Below are 20148 nucleotides of genomic sequence, written 5' to 3'. Positions count from 1 at the left end.
ATATTTATATTATCCATAATTAATATAAGACCCGAGTATATCATATTTTTCACTATATAACACAAAAATATGATATTTTCAATAATTTAAATAAACGGAAAATGTTTATTATATATAAATTCTTTTAAAATAAGCATAAGATTATTAAGCATTTATACTACTACATTTACACACATTGTATCATATTATTTTTCAATAAAATATATAGTTTTACTTAAAATATTTTATTTTAAAATGTAACTTTAATTTATATTATGCTAGTTTCAACATACTTACAACATATAATATCATTAAAAATTCTTAATGGAAAATTGATTTAAATATTGTGAAAAATTCCACTCTTTTAAGAATTTATTATAACTACCGTAAAAAAATATTATAACTAATATACTTTTCTATGAGTAGCTAATATTGCGTGATTATATTAAAGAGAAAAAAAAATACTTACATTATTAGCTCATTTTTCGTCTCAACTATAAACAATACTAAATAACTATAACAACTCATGTTACACAAGCGCTAATAAAATTAAATTATCTATTAAAAATTATATAATAATTACTTTATTTTAAGTAATATTTTATTTCAATAGTTTTCATCTAATTTAATTAACTTTTATATTTTAAATTACTCAAAATATTATTTATAAATTTTAAATATTATAAAATAAATATTTTTTATTTACAATATAAATATAACATTTCAAATTCCAAAATTACGAAAATATTTGAATAGTCTAATTACACATTTAGTTCTTATAGTTTCAAACTTATCCCTGTAAATTTTACATTTTAATTCCAAAAAGATCATTGCCATTAAGTTTTTTTTAACTCTCTTAATTAAAGAATTTGAACAACAGAAACTTTTTGGAAATTAAAAAATGAACTTTAGGAACTAAATAATTCATTTATTAACTATAGTAACTAAAAATAATAAGTTTGGAATATATAAGAATTAAATGGATAATTAAACCTATTTGAATTTAACATAACTTAAATTAACATAAATTTCTCATGTAACTTCATAAATATTTTAAATACATAATAATCAATTTGATTCCTAAATTATTTTAAAATATTCAATTTATTTCTCAAGTTCTTAAAAGATTAAATTTAATCCTCAAATTTTAAAAAATAAACCAATTTAATCCTTTTCATCCAATTAAACTACCCAGCTAGGATTGCCAATTCCATTGGATATTACAAATTCTTTTCACAAATATATCTATAAAATTTTATATTAATCTAAAATTATTTGATATCTCATTCAATAATTAAAACTAAACACTCATATAATTTTAAAATATATAAAAATATGAATGATTTAATTTTTTATTATTCAATTTAAAAAAAATTAATACAAATAATTAATATAGTATATAATTATAATTCAATAGTTATATTAATAAAATCAACATTAGATAATTGATGGTGTAATTTTTTGTGTAAGTTACATTACAGTAATTTGTTTCCTCTATTATATATATATATATACATAAACAGAAAGAAGAATAATAATATATTCTCTAACATAGTCTATACTATTAATTAAAGATTGTCAAAATTATAAAATCATAAAGGAAACTTAAAATAAAAAAAAGTAAAACTTTCAAAATTATATAATTTTTAATAAATTAACTTCAACTAATAATAATATAAAAAAATGTTGCTAACAAGATAGGACCAAGATATAGATAACTGAATAATGCTGTAGTCATTCTCAAAATTTTAAGCCTCATTTAAATTGCTTATATGAAAGTATTTTTTTGACGGGCAATGGAAAAGAAAAAGAATGAGAGAGGTTTTTGCCTCCGCCGCTGGATGCTATGATAAACTGTTTGATACTAGTTTGCATTCATGTATTTTTTTTTATCTATGAAACAGGGTTACTTGGGCATAAAATAAGACAAAAGTGAGGATATTGCTGGATGTAGACGACTCTCCATAGCAATTTAGAAATCTGCAGTTTAAAGACCCGAACTTGTTGACCTATTTTCACCTATAATTGTCAGGAATTTATTTAGGAATACTTCAATGATTTTTACTAATTTTAGTTCATTTTAAAGGCTGGATTATAATGGTTCACTAAAATTTATGTCACTTGGAGTTTAGGAGCTGGCATGGACCAAGAGATATGATATGATTTAACGTCTGAACTTATAATTGTTCACTAAAAAGTAAGCAAACTATTAGGTGTAGTAGGTTCCAATGAACAAACGGAGATTACAAAAACGGAGGTGTAGTATGATTTAACTTTCTCTGTTTCTCTCTCCCTACTTTCTTAATACCTGTTTCCCTGGGCTTGAATTAATCCAGCCTTTTCTATTGCTCTTTCGCTATGCTTGGATCATCACATGACACAGGGCTCTATATTAGCTAAAGCAAAAAAATTGAATGATCTGTGAGTTGAAAATTGAAATCACCTGTATGCAGGGTCCAGAAGGTAAAATCCCATTTGAGACTTTACCTAATCATGTTAATGCCAATAGAGAGCAGATGGCAATTACACTAAGTATGATCCGCTCTCATAGTGTTTCTGGTGACCTGCATGGTGTGCAGCCTGATCCAATAGCAGCTGACATTCTGAGGAAAGAGCCAGAGCATGAAACTTTCACAAGATTGAGAATAACTCCTCTTGGTATGAACTCTGACATGTTACTCTTCCTCATTCTCTTGAGTGCAAAGAAATTGCTTTGAATGGGTTTTTTCATGGGATGTATAGAATCCCCCTCCTTCAAACACTTGTTTGATTACAATATTTGCATATCTGGAAAATTTATAGTAAACTATAATTGTTATATTTTTTGTTTAGAGGCTCCGTCACCTGATGAAGTTGAAGCTTATGTGGTTCTGCAAGAATGCCTTGAAATGAGAAAAAGATATGTTTTTAGAGAAGTTGTTGCTCCGTGGGATAAAGAAGTTATATCCTGTAAGAATTAATGTCTCATGTGAGAGGCATGTGACTTATGTAGGGACTAATAAGTAAATAATTAATGATTAAGGGCTAAATTGTAATTGGGCTTAATAGGAAAAGTTTCTAGAACTAACTGCTACTTGATGGGAGTAGTGGTTATAAAAGGGACTTAATACCCACTAACGTGGAATAAGGTCCCCTTCCTGACCAGAAAAGTGTTCTCTCTTACCCATAGCCATCACGAACGGAGAGAGACAGAAAAGAAAGGTCAAAGGAAGTGAAATCTTATTTCTCTCCTCTTTCAAGGAAATCAAAGTACACCGGAGAGAAGTTCCTATGGAGAAAGATACAAGTCTTCCTAATGGAGAAATGTACACATCATTATCTATTGTTGTTGTTTAGTGATTGTTTGTGGGAATCATAGGTTTCAAGATCCTGTTGTTTCCTATAATTGAAAGTCTAGGAAACCCCTTAAGAATTTTTACATGTGGTATCAGAGCATGTGTTATGAAATTTAAGATTCTCCAAGAATGATTTAATTTCTCTCAATTATACATGAACCCTAATTATGAAATTTAGGGATAATTTAATTTCTTTCAATTATGTATGAACCCTAATTATGAAATTTAGGGATAATTTAATTTCTCTCAATTATGCATAAATCCTAATTATGAAATTTAGGAATTTTATTTTCCGCTGCATACATTGTTTTATTGGCAATATTTTATTATTGTTGAATACCAATTTTTGGAGAAAGATTATTTGAAAACTTATGATTATCGGAGAGAAAGCTGCACAACATGTATATATTAAATTTGGAGAAAGTTATTACTTCTAACGGTGAAAGAAAGGAAGCGTGCCTAAACGTAAATATTCAATTTCAATTTTGAAAAACTGCGCAGGTATGAAATTGCTATTTGCAACCTTATGTTTGCTATTTCCAATCCCACTTGATCCTTTTTTTTCGAAAAATTATTGTTGAACGTGATTAAAGGATTGAAAGTTTATATCCTGTAACTAAATTAACGTGAATGCTTTGAAATTATTGGTAGCAGTAAATATATGTATATGTTACATATTTGCTTGAACGTATTTGAATGCAAAAACATAAATAAATACAAATATTATTTTATGGCCTGGAACAAAATTAATAGAATGGCTATGAATTGTTAATAGCAATAAGTATGTACAGGCCATATATATTTGATTGGAATTAAATGTATGTTAAATTTGTTAGTCACCAAAGTGGCCAAATTTGTAAGGTTATTTAATTTCAAATTAATGATTATTTCAATAATATTTGGTTGGAATTAAATGTATGTTGAATTTGTTAGTCACCAAAGTGGCCAAATTTGTAAGGTTATTTAATTCCAACTTAATGATTATTTCAATTACTCATAGAATAATGGATGCTAAATTATATGATTATTGGTTTATGGGTAATTGAAATTCATTGTTATAAGGCATTTATGGATCGCCCAAAGGTTGATTAGTTGTTCTTATAATTAATGAATATAATTGTAGGCAATTTGTGTGTATCATTAGTTTTATTTATATGCCCAAAGGAAATAGATACTACAAATTGGTGCATATTTAATTGCCAAATAATGTTAAAATTTTATTAGTATCATTATGTTTGTATGTTGTATGTTGGTGTATCACCCAAAAGAGAACATCAATATACATTGTCCGTTATCTGAATGAATCATATGTATGACATGTATTTTATGTCTCAAAACACATATGTGAATTTTATTATGTAATACATGTTTTGAATTAATTTGATTCTTATGTATCATCTGTGCCAATTTTAATGGGCTTAACTTCTTTGACTGAAATGAGCAAGTCCAATTTCACCTCGGTGTTTTGGATCATGATCTTGCTATGTTGGAATAGAAGTTTGTTATTATTATTGATGCTAGTAACAATGAAGAGAAAGTCCATTATAAAACTTGGGAAAGATCTAACAGACTCAGCCTAATGTTGATGAGAATGACTGTTAAAAACAGTATTAAGACAACTCTCCCTAAAATTGAAAGTGCTAAAAAGTTTATGTGATTAGTGGGAGAGTGCTCTCAAACAACTGATAAGTCTATTGTTGGGACATTAATGAGTACATTGATCACCATGAAGTTTGATGGTTCACGTACTATGTATGAACATGTCATTGAGATGACAAACATTGCAGCAAGACTTAAGACCTTGGGAATATAATGATTGTGAATGAGAACTTTCTTGTTCAGTTTATTCTAAACTCATTACCGTCTGAGTTTGGCCTGTTCTAAATGAACTATAATACCATGAAAGATAAATGGAATGTGCATGAATTGCACAGTATGTTAGTTCAGGAAGAAATGAGGCTTAAGGATCAAGGAAGTCACTTAGTCCATTATGTTAGCCACCAAGGGAATCAAGGAGCTTGAAAAGAAATTTATGAAGAAGCATGATAAAGGCAAAGGATCATTAAAGAACAATGACGACTTTTTGCAAATCCAGAAGAAAGTTATCAAAGGACAATAATTGTCAATTTTGTGAAATTAAGACATTTCCAAAAGGATTGCCTAAAGTGTAAGTTTTGGTTCGAAAAGAATGGTGATCTTAATGCTCATGTATGTTTTGAATCAAACTTAACTGTAGTTTCCCATGATACATGATGGATTAATTCTGGATGTATGACTCATGTTTCTAACATTATGCAGAGATTCCTTACAATCTAAACCATAAGCCCAAATGAGAAGTTCATTTTCATGGGGAATGAAGTGAAAGCTCCAGTGGAAATAGTTGAAACTTATTGTTTAAAACGCAACACTGGACCTCGTTTAGATTTACTGGAAACTCCTTATATACCTAGTTTATCTAGGAATTTAGTTTCATTATCTAAACTTGATGTTACTGCATACTCTTTTAATTTTGGTAATGGATGTTTCAATTTATTTAAGCATAATCATCTCATTGGTATTGGTATTCTTGTGATGGTTTATATAAATTGGAAATAGACAGTTTGTATGCTGAAACTGTTTTAACTTTGCATCATAATGTTGGCACTAAACATAGTTTACTGAATGAACGATCTGCTTTCTTGTGGCATAAACGTTTAGGTCACATTTCTAGAGAAAGGATGGAAAGATTAATAAAGAATGAAATTCTTCCTTATCTAGATTTTACGGATCTAAATATTTGTGTGGGTTGTATTAAGGGAAAACAAGCAAAACATACAAAGAAAGAAGCTACAAGAAGCACTCATCTTCTTGAAATTGTGCATACTGATATTTGTGGACCTTTTGATGTTAGTTCTTTCGGAAAGGAAAGATACTTTATCACCATTATTGATGATTATTCACGTTACGGTTATGTCTACTTACTGCCCGAGATTTCTTAGGCAATGGATGCCTTAGAAATTTACTACAATGAAATAAAAGGGCAATTAGACATAAATGTGAAAATTATTAGATATGATAGAGGTGATGAGTATTACGGAAGATATGATGAAACTGGGCAACACCCAGGTCCATTTGCTAAGCTTGTTCAGAAACGTGCATTTGTGTGCAATACACAATTCCCGGTACACCACAACAAAATGGTGTATCAGAAAGGCGTAATAGAACTTTAATGGATATGGTTAGGAGTATGTTAATCAATTAGACTTTACCCGTATCTTTGTGGATGTATGCCTTGAAAACTGCCATGTATTTGTTGAACAGGGTTCCTAGTAAGGCAGTTCCAAAGACACCTTTTGAACTGTGGACAAATAGGATACCTAGTATAAGGCACCTGCATGTTTAGGGTTGCCAGGCAGAAATAAGGATTTATAATTCGCAAGAAAGAAAATTGGATGCAAGAACAATCAGTGGATATTTCATTGGTTATCAAGAAAAGTTAAAAGGGTATATATTTTATTGTTCTAATCATAGTATGAGAATTGTCGAAACTAGAAATGCAAGGTTCATTGGAAATGATGAAATCAGTGGGAGTATTGTTCCACGAGAAGTGAAAATTAAAGAAGTTAGAGTGCAAGTCCTTTTAGCTTGGGCCTCTAGCAGTAATGTGATTGCTCCTTTTAGTTGTTGTTACAAAATTAATGAAGAGGAGCAACACAATAATGAACCCATGATGCATAATGAACCTATTATGGAAGAACTACAAGAAGTAGCATTAAGGAGGTCTCAAAGAGAAAGGAGACCAGCTATTTCAATGATTATGTGGTATACCTACATGAAACAGAAACAAACTTAAGCATTAATGATAATGATCCATTTTTGTTTTCACAAGTTGTAAGTTGTGATAGTTCTGAGAAGTGGTTAAATGCCATGAAAGAAGAGATAGATTCCATGGAACATAATGGTGTTTGGGACCTTGTAGAATTATCAAAGGGTTGTAAGAGAGTTAATTGTAAGTGGGTCTTCAAGACTAAACGTGACTCTCATGACAACCTTGAATGTTATAAGGCTAGACTTGTTGCTAAGGAATTTACTCAGAAAGATGACATTGATTATAAAGAGACATTTTACTGGTCTCACGAAAGGATTCCTTCAGTATTATCATGGCATTAGTAGTCCATTATGACTTGGAGCTACATCAGATGGATGTGAAAACTGCCTTTCTTAATGGAGATTTAGAGAAGAATGTTTGTATGGACCAACCAATGGGTTTCTCAGCTGAAGGAAATGAACACATGGTGTGCATACTAAAGAAATCAATATACAGTCTTAAAGTAAGCTTCCTGCCAATGGTATTTGAGGTTTAATGATACCATTATTTCCTTTAGATTTAAGGAAAATACTGTTTATCGGTGTATGTATCTGAAGGTCAGTGGGAGTAAGGTTATTTTCTAATTCTGTATATTGATGATATCTTGCTTGCAGCTAACGATCTTGGTCTTCTTCATGAGACTAAGAAATTTCTCTCTAGAAACTTTGAAGTGAAAGATATGGGTGAGGTAAGCTATGTGATAGGGATATAAATATTCCATAATAGATCACAAGGATTGTTAGGCTTATCTCAGAAAGTATATATATCGATAAAGTGCTAGAGAGATTCAAGATGAAAAGGTGTTTAACATCGCCTATTCTAATTTAGAAATGAGACAGAGTTAGTCTCACACAATGTCCTAGAAATGATATGAAACGAAAACAAATGAAAGTAATTTTGTATGCATCAGTTGTTGTTGCATCTTAGAGCTGAATTTGTAGTATGTTTTGAGGCTACAATTCAGGCTAATTGGCTGCGGAACTTTATTTCAGGGCTTGGAATTGTCGACAGTATTGCTAGGCCGCTGAAAATGTATTGTGATAATTCCGTAGCAATATTTTTTGTAAGAACGACAAGTACTCTAAGGGTGCTAAGCATATGAAATTGAGGTACTTTGTCGTGAAGGAAGAAGTTCAGAAACAAAGAGTGTCAATAGAACATATTAGCACAAACCTTATGATAGTTGACCCTTTGAATAAGGTATTATTGCCCAAGACATTATAGAACATGTTGAAAGTATGGGCATTATTGTTATTGATGATCATTAAGTGTAATTTACCTTGTGTAATTTTGCTGACACTCTGAGCTCAATTATGATATGTTTCTGATTACCTGTTCTCTATGTTTGCATGCATGTTTGTGTTAGAGTAATGTTAACAGGTTTTGTCTTGAATGAAGACATTATGTTGGACCAATTATGTACTCCTAACTAATGGTCATATTAAGGAAAAAATTAATTTGTAGTACATGGAAGGGACTATGTCGATTAGATGATGTACAACCGCCATGACTTGAATTGGTTCCTATTCTTAATCATGAAATTATGATGTACCCAATGTATAAAAAAATTTAGTCAATTTTTAATGCACATTATGTTAGTTAATCTATTTATTTATTTAGTCCATAATGTTTATTAATGTCACATGAGCCAAGTGGGAGAATGTAAGAATTAATGTCTCATGTGAGAGGCATGTGACTTATGTAGGGACTAATAAGTAAATAATTAATGATTAAGGACTAAATTGTAATTGGGCTTAATAGGAAAAGTTTCTAGAACTAACTGCTACTTGATGGGAGTAGTGGTTATAAAAGGGACTTAATATCCACTAACGTGGAATAAGGTCCCTTCCTGACCAGAAAAGTGTTATCTCTCACCCATAGCCATCACGAACGGAGAGAGACATAAAAGAAAGGTTAAAGGAAGTGAAATCTTATTTCTCTCCTCTTTCAAGAAAATCAAAGTATACCGGAGAGAAGTTCCTATGGAGAAAGATACAAGTCTTCCTAATGAAGAAAAGTACACATCATTATCTATTGTTGTTGTTTATTGATTGTTTGTGAGAATCATAGGTTTCAAGATCCTGTTGTTTCCTATAATTGAAAATCTAGGAAACCCCTTAAGAATTTTTACATATCCGACCCCAGCACACCCAAGCCTAACCCAGATCCATTTTTATACATTCCTGAAGGAAAGTCTGATGTGAGTTTTTTTCTCCCACCACTGAAAACTTGGATCTCCCTATGTTATATGCTGTGATTAAATTAGTTGTATTTCTCTTGTGCTACAGCATTATTTTGAAATGCAAGATGGGGTTATTCGTGTATATCCAGATAGAGATGGTAAGTAACAGGAATTTGTTATTGATAAACTTGGTAATTTTATCACCACTCAAGGTGGGATCTTATGCATGCTTGCCTATTACTTGCAGCAAAAGAAGAGCTTTTTCCTGTAGCTGATGCAACTACATTTTTCACTGATCTTCATCACTTACTTCGAGTCATAGCAGCAGGGAATATAAGAACTTTATGCCATCATAGGCTCAATCTTCTAGAATAAGTACATCTCTAATTTACTGAAACAAACTGCAGCCTATGCTTGTATTTTAATTACATACAAGAATCAATTGTTGTTTGACAATTTCTGTATTTTTCAGAAATTCAATCTTCATTTGATGCTAAATGCGGATAGAGAATTTCTTTCTCAGAAGAGTGCTCCACATCGAGACTTCTATAATGTTAGAAAAGTTGATACTCATGTCCACCACTCAGCATGCATGAATCAGAAACATCTTTTAAGGTTCATAAAGTCAAAGCTGAGAAAAGAGCCTGATGAGGTGATATTCTGGATCTTGCTGTGATGTAACATACTCTGCAGTAGCCCCCTTTTTTCCCCTCTCAGATGAACTGTATGACAAAAGTGATAGAGCACAAATTGGATTTTTTTAAGAGTGTAAATATAAATTTGTGCATTTTCTTGTGAGTATTTAATGTAATAATATATTAATATAATTTAGTGTATCTATTAGCTTGATGGATTATGAAATGTTATTGATATGCCTGAAATGATTGGCTTATTGTCATCCCTTGCAGAAGTATGTAGCATGATGAATTATGTTATTTTTTAATCTCTGATACATGTGAATTATATATTTTACGAAGCTGATGTGCACTGTATATACTTTTAACATTCTCAGGTTGTAATATTTCGAGATTGGACATATCTAACATTGGAAGAGGTTTTCAAGAGTTTAGATTTGTCTGGGTAATGAGCTTTTGTAATTATTATAGTTATAATTGACTAGCTGTATGTTTTAGGAATTAATCCTGTGCTGTCCTTTTTTAACAGATATGACCTCAATGTTGACCTTTTGGACGTTCACGCAGACAAGAGTACTTTTCATCGCTTTGATAAGTTCAATCTTAAATACAATCCTTGCGGTCAAAGTAGGCTCAGGGAGATATTTCTTAAGCAGGATAATCTCATTCAAGGTAACATTTTTTTTTGGGTATAACAGTCCTATCACCTGTGTTTACTTTAATCAAATTCAAAGTGGCTGAAATATCCCATGGTTTTGTGCAGTATTTTTACTTAATAAAATCTACTTAAAAGTTTCAAATGAGGTTTTTCTATCACAGATTAACATCATCCAAACTATGGATCATGTGCAGAAACTCAGCGTGCTTTTAAACCTATCAATATGACTCCCTAAACACCTGAAAGCACTCATATTCAATGTAGGGAAGTTTTCTGCACATGCCCGAGTGGGTCAATATACACTGGTTTGTGCATTTTGGTAGTGCAGAAGTTGTGTTGGTGTAGTTGGGTATTTTTGCATATGACCCAAAGTTGGAGGGCTTTCTTGAAGCCTATATCAATATTGTAGAATCCTGTATTGGACTAATTTCTTGAAGCCTATATCTTTTAGGTGGATGCATCTCAATGCTTGTTATGCAATATTATATCATCAATTTATTTAGGAAATGCAGTCCAGTATAATGTTCATAAGTATGAGGACCTATGTTGGCCAATGTGTTTGGACTTATTGACAATAATTTACCATTTCTTGACTGTAGTTTATATATGCTCATCCCCATCTAGATGTTAACTTATTTCTGTGCCTTATTTATTCACAGATGGCTGAATATAGAATATCAATATATGGTAGGAAGCAAAGTGAGTGGGACCAACTAGCCAGTTGGATAGTGAATAATGATTTGTACAGCGAGAATGTCGTTTGGTTGATTCAGGTATTCTTTAATTATTTGTTTAGAGCACAGATTGGTTTTATTTCTCATAATGATATGGCAACAATTTATTATTTCTCCCAATCTACAAATTATTTTGGACTGCTAAATAATAAGAATTTGGGGAGCTTTTCCTGCTTTTCATTTATTGCCTTAATTTGCTCAGCCAATTATATAGTGTTAGCAATTGATGGTAGTTCTTATAAATGTCTTGCTGCTTCCACGGTTGTACAATGTGTACAAAGAAATGGGAAATGTGACATCATTCCAGAACATGCTCAACAATATTTTCATTCCACTTTTTGAGGTCACTGTCAACCCAGATTCACATCCTCAGCTGCATGTTTTCCTGAAACAGGTGTGTTATTCATCTACGTGACCTTTTAGAGTAAACAGCCAAAGATGAAGTGTCTTTAGATTTGTCCTCCAAAGATGGTAGTTCTCCAAAGATGAAGTGTCTTTAGATTTGTCCTCATCATAATGTTTGGTTCAGCTTAATCCTAGATTTGTACTGACAGTGTAAAAATAAAAATATTGTAATAAAAAAATATATGTTGAATACGTATATGTTTTCATTTATGTACTTTAAGTAAAACTTGATTTTAATCTTCGGATTTTAACTTTAATTATTTTGATTCCAGCTGGCTTTTTTCAAAAAGAAGTATTTTTTTTATCCTTACTTACAGTAAAAACTGTATGTGATGAAAGAATCACTATTTTTCCAAAATTCGGGGTCAAATTAATCAAAGTAAAAATATGAGAACTAATGCCAATTTTTAACCAAGTCAAAGTGACTAAACATATTTTACCCAAGAAATAATGTATGTACTCTAAAAGTATATATTTTTTATATTATCACTATATCACAAACTATCATAAATTTATTAACTTTTTATAATGAATCATTTTATTTAAACTTAAATAAAATAACTTAAAAAATGATTTTCTAAAAAAATGAATTTTTAACAATCGTGAATAATAAATTTGTTAACTTTTATAATTAGTGATTTTTTTTAAATCTAAAAAAATAATTTAAAAATACTTTTCTAAGAAAAGTAATTTTTTAAGAAACATACATGATTTGCTTCTTAAAATTATAAAAAAAAAACTGTTATTTTAAGATAAAATAATTTAGATCAATACATAAAAAATATTTTTTATCAGAAACATTTTTTTAAAATATAAGCTTAAACATATGGATCCAATAACTATCTTATAACTCATATTAAAGATCATTTAATTGATAACAGTTAAATTTATTAAAAATCATAAAATGAGGGATAGAAAAACTCGTTAATTGATAACTAAATGTGTTTTAAAAAGTGAGTCAATAGTACGTACGTTACGTTACTAGCATTTCTCTAAACTCAAATATCTTTATAACTTTATATAATTTTTTTTGTAGGAAGTGGCATATGTCACTGAGAAATAGAAATAAAATTAAACAAAAGAGTAAATTGCATTTCACTACCTTAAGATTTATCTAAATGACATTATGCAAACTTACTCAAATATTACACTTCACTCCATTTATATATATATATATATATATATATATATATATAAAGTTGGGTACAGTATGTTTTAGACTTTTCTAAAATGATTAATGTTCAAATTTAATTCCTCTAGAAAATTTCATATTATTTTTTCGTCTATCTAATTTTAAAACGTAATTTTTTATCCTTACGAAAAAAAATACATCCTACACAATTGTCGCACCAATGTCATGAGAACTTTATTTTATTTTTACTGTTATTCTATTATTCACCGGTTCTTCTTATGACATACTATGATCACTGTTTTATTATACAACATACTATGTCTCCTTTGAGCAATAACTCCCTATTCTTAGACTACCATCGGAATCCTTTTCCAATGTTCTTCTTACGGGGTCTGAATGTGTCACTTTCTACTGATGATCCTCTCCAAATTCACTTAACAAAGGAACCATTGGTTGAAGAATATAGCATAGCTGCTTCTGTGAGCTCTCTGTCTCTCTCTCTCCCCCCCTCAATCTGTGCGTGGCATATGAACAAGCAATGCTCACAGCCAGGACATAATTCTTACTTTACAGGTGTGGAAGTTGAGCTCATGTAATTTATGTGAGATTGCCCATAATGCAGTTTATCAATCAGGTTTCTCACATGCTTTAAAGGTACATTTCTTGTCCTGATTCTCTTGTGAATGAAATCCTCTACCATTCAATGCAATTTTTTAAATTCTTATCCTGACATGTATCCAAGGGCACCCAGAGTTGTGATAGACCATAGATCACCATGACCCAATATGCAATATCAACATTTAATACGATTATCTTAATGTACTACACTCCATTATCTTTTAGTATTTTTTAGTTCGAGTTGATTATAGTTATTTTGGTGAAAATAAAATAAAATTCTACAGCCTGTTATAAATTTTTATTTAAATCTACGATAGAATATGGGGCACTGAACAGCAATACAGCATATTAGCTGTGAATATGTTGACTACAAATAGCTCTATTTTTTAATAGAGAAGACTCCAATTTGTGCCCTTTGACTTAGGTTCAATACCACTTGGTCTTCAAGCTTAAAATTACAAGATACCTTAACATTGTATTTATCCTTCTGTAGAGTTGTCTGTCAAACATCAATGGAAATTGCGGTGCTAAAAGCATGTCACCATTTGTTGATCTAATTTCTTCTTCAAAATAATTTAATTTATACTTCTCCAACATATTCTCTATGCTTAAATCTAGAGCACTTTGGTCCAGAAACTTAAAAAAATGTGTCAAGGATTATTGTGCATTCTTCAGAAAGCTGAGAGATTCATGTGTTTGAAGTTGGAGTGGGTAAACTGGACTTCTCGGAGAATCACACCACAAAAGCTACTTCTTATAGTTGGAGAGCCCAAGGCCGTGTAAACCCCACGTAGAATCCCACACCTTGTAATTGAATTCTAACATCCTACCATCACGCTCTGCAACCCTGGCACTTTGTGGGATGACTATGAACTAGCCATTGACTTGTCCTTGGCAAACATTGGAATGTTAGCATCACCACCTGTTTTAGGTGAGAAACAGTGGAAAGCTTTGATAGAGTGATGCCATTGATACCTTGGAAGACCCACACCTCAAAAACTAATTATTGTAGTCGGAGTGGCCAAGACCTTTTAAATCCCACATTAGAATCATTTGAGGGACTCAAGTCTCATACCTTACAATTGATTGGCTGAATCCTAACATTTTTCTTTCATGATGAAAGTGAAATGATAGTCTGAATCCAAATTAGGTTATTACATGAAACATACATACCTGTTACTAAATCATAGTGTTTTAAAACTAATCTGTTTCTTGTTTTAGTCACATTGGATTGGTAAGGAGTACTACAAGAGTGGGTCACGCGGAAATGACATCCAGAGAACAAACATTCCTCACATCCGGTTGGAATTCCGTGATAAGGTATGAACTTATTTATGGTTAAATTATTTATTTAACTTCTTATAGCTGTTAATTTTTCACATGATTTTAATTAAATTACACTATTCATGTATGGTTGAATTATAAGGATCTTGGGAATGGAAACAAAATTTATTATTTATTAAATTATGTTAATTACTTGAAGGAGAAAATTGAACTGCTTCTAGTTTCAATTTTCTATCTCTGATTTACATGGTTCTAAGGGCATTACCATCTTAACAAGACCTTTTTCTTGGTGTGTATATTTAAATATGGTGCAAAATAAATCATGTGGTCCTGTAAATTTTTGCAAAATCTATTGTAAATGGTAGACTTTCATTTATTATGTAAATTCTTGTATTATGTAATTGAATAATTTTATAATTGTTGAAAATGATGATGATAGTTTTGGTTCAAATCAATGTATAGTGTCTTAGTTAAAGATACCATAAAGCAACAAAAAAAATAAAAAAGCACAAAAAAAAAACAAATTTTAAGATGATTATTCACATAACCGTTTTAGAAACTTGGACATAAATCGTCTTAGTATGTCGTTAGTGTACTTAGGAATCTACGACAGTTATGAGACTAATCATCTTAGAATAGGATACATATTGAGATGATTATCAATATAACCGTCGTAGAAAGACAACAACACCAAAGACATATTAAGACGATTGTTCTACAACTGTCTTAGTATCCCTAACCTTCTAAGATGGTTATGCTAATAATTGTCTTAGATTCTCATCTAAACAAACGAGATACTAAGACGGTTATCTCAATAACCGTCTTAGATTTTAAAGACATATTAAGACGATTATTGAAATAACCGTCTAAGAAAGTCACGTATACTAAGACGGTTATCAGAACCGTCGTTATATTTTTTCGCCATTTTACGACACCACTTTTTACGATGGTTTAAAATCGTTGTAAAATGTCCAATTTAACCGACTTAAAAAATATTATTTCTTGTAGTGTGGATGCGCTATGCGTGAGAAGAGACAACATCCTCACTGGGTGGACTGGCTGCGCGCTAAGCGCGCTACTCTTTGACTTATCCTCTTTTAGGGTTTTGCATTCACTAAGCGAGCTGACAGTCTCGCTAAGCGAATGAGGCTCGCTTAGCCAATTTGTCTCGCTGAGGGAGTTCATCAGCATCATTTGACATCTTCTATTCTTTAACCTACAAATTGAGTTAAATTCAACATTAGTTCACAAAAATGAAGTTTCTATTTTATAAATTCATAAAAGAATAAAAATATTTACAATTTCCACAAAAAAGAACCATTAATTAGAAGCACATTGTTATTTTTTTTACTTATTTTTAATCCACTAAAAGCTCATGAATAGCAATTAACAATCTCTAATTTCTCTTTTTCCTTAATTGTGTGTAGCTTAGCTAGGCAAAATGAGCACAAGGCGTTGGCTGAGACATGTAACTGTAAGAGGAAGGAAGAGAAGGGCAAAAGTGTGTTTGGCCAATAATAATGTTGTGAAAGTGAAATCTTCCTTGCAAAAGAAGCTTAGGGAGCTTAGAAAGTTTTATTAAATTTTATAGTGCAGCCAAGGCATCCGAAAGATCCCCTTAAAAACCGGTTCATAAGGGGGTGGTCTACCCAGCTATATAAGCACTTATTATGTTCATGAATTACCCGATGTGAGACTATTCTTAACACGCCCCCTCGAGCCAGCGCTCGTCACCACAAAGCGAGGGCTGGCGGCACCCACCAGACAGAAGCAGAATATGGCTCTGATATCATATTAAATTTTATAGTGCAATCAAGACATCCGAAAGGTCCCCTTAAAAACCGGTTCATAAGAGGGTGGTCTATCCAGCTATATAAGCACTTATTATGTTCATGAATTACCTGATGTGGAACTATTCTTAACAAGTTTTCTAGATCGTGGTCATTCAAAGGAATTTGGACTCATGAGTCAAAATTTAGCATTCAAACATAACTATTAGAATGATAGTTCCAATAAAATTGAAACGTAATCATAAACTACAGCTACATGTTGTATTGTTGTTCTTCAGTACAATAATTATTGGTTCTATTGAGGTAATAGATCATTCTAATTAGAGCTACATTACTAGCAAATTAAAACAGGTTAAAAACACAACAAAACTCTGTTGAATTGCAACCAAAAAGTGAAATTGGAAATAAAACTACCAATCACTTGGAGGCTAATGTTTATATCTCAAAAAGGACTCTGGTTCCTTTCGGATCTGTCTGGTACAGGTACTTGGGCTATATGTAAACAAACATATATGCACCTTAATAAGAAAAATTACATGCAACAAAATCGAACGTGTATGTGTACTAAAGCTTAAAAGTAGAAGAAAAATTATTTTCTAGTTTAGTAGTTAGTATACTCATACGCATTAAAAGCATTTCAAAGTTACCATAATAATAGCAATAAAACATATAGCTCAAGTACAGTATAACTGCAGTGCTGGAAGTTTATATATATTATTTTGAACATTTTCATTAACATTAACATTGAATGCCAAAGCTTAGTGTGCGTACTATTGATCATATACACGTGATACTAGGACAAATGAGTGGTCCCTCACCGATACAATTCTAATTAAAAGATATCTCTCTAGCCCCATATCTTGCTGATGTCATGGTCATAACTTCCTTTTTGACCACTTCTTAACAAAAGGACAATAGTGTTTGCTTAGTGGAATTTGGGTGAAACGAATGCAACATGTGCTGTGTACGAGTTTTGAAAGAAATGGGACATACTTGCTTATTTTCTAAGTAGGAATAGGACATGGTTTTGCAAAATGATATAATCTTCAACGAGAGACTCGAGCGGTTGCGCTAACGCAAGCCACGCTATAGCAGTCACAAACAACGAATCACAGAACACGAGGGACTCGAGGGTAATGTCCATACCTGGTTCTGTGAGGAGAGATGCAAGGGATTTTAAATCTAAGTTCAACAGCATGCACGTTTCAGCGCGTTCGTTCTTGACCCTGATATGACCTGCTTTTTGTTTGTACTAAGTAATTTGTTTTTTGTATTGTTGCTTTCTAAACCACTATTGTATCTCCCATTAATTTTCTTTTTACTCAACGGCTCCAACTCTTGTGTGTTACCAAGTAGAGAATTATTAACAGCAGCCCCTAGTGGCAGTAAACAACAGTTAATCAGTGAATAATTACAGTGTCTTTGGATTAATAAGTTCAATGCACCACAAAATTTAGAATATTCTTTATGTACGGCTTAAAATAAAATTACGTACTACAACGAAAAGCAGTATCAAATATATGACCAAATCTGATGCTAAGGAATTGTTGGGTTGAAAAGAAAAATCAGTGTTCAAGAAGAAATTTTCAAAAAATAGCGTGCTTTTCACATTTTTTTCTAATTTAATTTAAATATTTATTCTTATTTTTTTCCATTTTTTTTCTTCCACAAAACCAATCAACTCCTAAAACTTTGACAAAGGGGATATCAAGTCATAGTGTATTTTGATATGGTCTAATAAAATGCAGAGTTTTTTCCGTATAAAAAATAAAATAAAAATGTATTAAATGTAGAGGGTTAAATTTTAATTCAACCAGTTTTTAACAATGAATTTTATTTTAGTCCTCATACATGGTGTCTAATGAATGAAAAAAAGAAAGAGATAAAAAATAAAAAAAGAAATTCAGAGATATAATAAAGGACGTGATAATAAAATGAACAGAGATGTAGAAGAAGAAAAAGAGAGGAAATGAAAAAAATGCAAGGGAGAGATAAATATGGAAAAATCAAAATCCTTTTCTTAATATATAATGATATTTTAAAGATATTCAACAAAAAAAAATAAAACTTTTTTTTGGTGAATGAAAATCAAAAAAGAGTAGCGTTCATTTTCGATGACGCACGTAGATTGAACTTAAGACTTGAAGATAGGGAGATGCTAGGTGCACCCAGCAATATTGCTGGTGCACCCAGCAACTTTTATGAATGGACAATTTTGCCCTTTAATAAAAAATTATAAAAAGTCCCCCCTTTCCGGAAGAAACTTTTCTGTTGCTGCTCATTCCTTCCGCGAACTGCTTCTTCTTCTCCGGCAAGGCAAGCGCGAACGTCGTCTTCTTCTTCTCCGCGAACGAGGTTAGTCTCCCTAACTCCCCTTTGATACAACATTGTTATAGCTTGTAGCAGTGGAACCTTAGGATAGTTACCTTAGGATAGTAACTTTAGGGTAGAAAACGAGAGGAGAGGACGGTAGAAAACGAGAGGAGAGGACGCCGGAAAAAATGGGGAAATGGCCGACGGCGGAGTCTTCCGGAAGACCCGTTAGGGGTTCTTCCGGAAGTTCCGGAAGAACCTTTTCCGGAAAGTTTCCGGAAGAAGTGTTCTTCCGGAAGTAACCAAACGTCTTCCGGAAGAACACTTCTTCCGGAAGACTTCCGGAAAACGTCTTCCGGGAACTTTCCGGAAGAAGTGGTTCTTCCGGAAGAATTCCGGAAGACGCGCACTTCCGGAAGAACTTCCAAAGTTCCGGAAGACCTTTCCGGAAGAACCCCTTCTTCCGGAATGTTTCCGGAAGAACCACTTCTTCCGGAAGTGGTTTTTTTGTTTTTTTTTTGTGTTTTTTTTTTTTAAATTTTTTTTAAACAGAAATTGTTTTGTTTTTTTAAAATGAATTATTTTATTTATTTTGGTTATTTTGTTTTTTAGATTTTATGAAAAATGAAGTTTAGGTTTTTGATGTCATATTTTTTTTATAATTTAAATTGTGTATTTTTACTAAATATTAATTTGTAAATTAATTTTTTTTTATAAAAGTAGTTGTGTTTGTTTTTGTTTATTGTTTTTTTTAAATTAGTGTTTTTTTTTTTTAAAAATGAAGTTGTCTATTTTTATAATTAAAGTTGTGTGTTTTGGAAGTTTTATAAAAATACTAATTTTTTATAATTAATTAGTTTATTTTATTATAAATGAAGTATTTTATTTACTAAAAAAATTGTGGATGTTTACTAAATAATTTTTTTTTTACATTAGTTGTTTAATTTTTTTAAAAAAAATTAACTTGTGGATGTTTACTAATTAATTTTTTTTACATTAGTTGTGTTTTTTTTTATAAATGAAGTTGTTTATTTTTTTAAAAAAATTAAGTTGTGGATGTTTAGTAATGAATTATTTTTATATTAGTTGTGTTTTTTTTTTTTATAAATGAAGTTGTTTAATTTTTTTTAAAAAAAATTAAGTTGTGCATGTTTATTAATAATTTTATTTTACATTAGTTGTTTTTTTTTATATAAATGAAGTTGTTTAATTTTTTTTTTAAAATTAGGTCGTGTA

At 31.1% G+C, this 20148-nt stretch overlaps 1 pseudogene; it reads left to right on the top strand.

Moving 5' to 3' along the window:
* The first annotated feature begins 2411 nt into the window (after positions 1–2411).
* LOC114381649 lies at positions 2412–14851 on the top strand (annotated as a pseudogene).
* Positions 14852–20148: the final 5297 nt, after the last annotated feature.

Source organism: Glycine soja, chromosome 13, assembly GCF_004193775.1.
Source record: "Glycine soja cultivar W05 chromosome 13, ASM419377v2, whole genome shotgun sequence".
NCBI lineage: Eukaryota > Viridiplantae > Streptophyta > Magnoliopsida > Fabales > Fabaceae > Glycine > Glycine soja.
This window is presented reverse-complemented; position numbering and strand designations above follow the sequence as displayed.